Genomic DNA, 327 nt, shown 5'->3' with positions numbered 1-327 from the left:
GTTGTAATGTGTTTACAGATTTGTTGTAATTTATTTACAGATTTGTTGTAATGTATTTACAGATTTGTTGTAATTTATTTATAGATTTGTTGTAATGTGTTTACAGATTTGTTGTAATGTACTTACAGATTTGTTGTAATTTATTTATAGATTTGTTGTAATGTTTTTACAGATTTGTTGTAATGTACTTACAGATGTGTTGTAATGTACTTACAGATGTGTTGTAATGTATTTACAGATGTGTTGTAATGTACTTACAGATGTGTTGTAATGTATTTACAGATTAGTTGTAACATATTTACAGATTAGTTGTAATGTATTTTCAGA

Source organism: Austrofundulus limnaeus, unplaced genomic scaffold (assembly GCF_001266775.1).
Source record: "Austrofundulus limnaeus strain Quisiro unplaced genomic scaffold, Austrofundulus_limnaeus-1.0 Scaffold3802, whole genome shotgun sequence".
Lineage (NCBI taxonomy): Eukaryota > Metazoa > Chordata > Actinopteri > Cyprinodontiformes > Rivulidae > Austrofundulus > Austrofundulus limnaeus.
The sequence above is the reverse complement of the archived record's forward strand: the minus strand, read 5'-3'. Positions refer to the sequence as shown.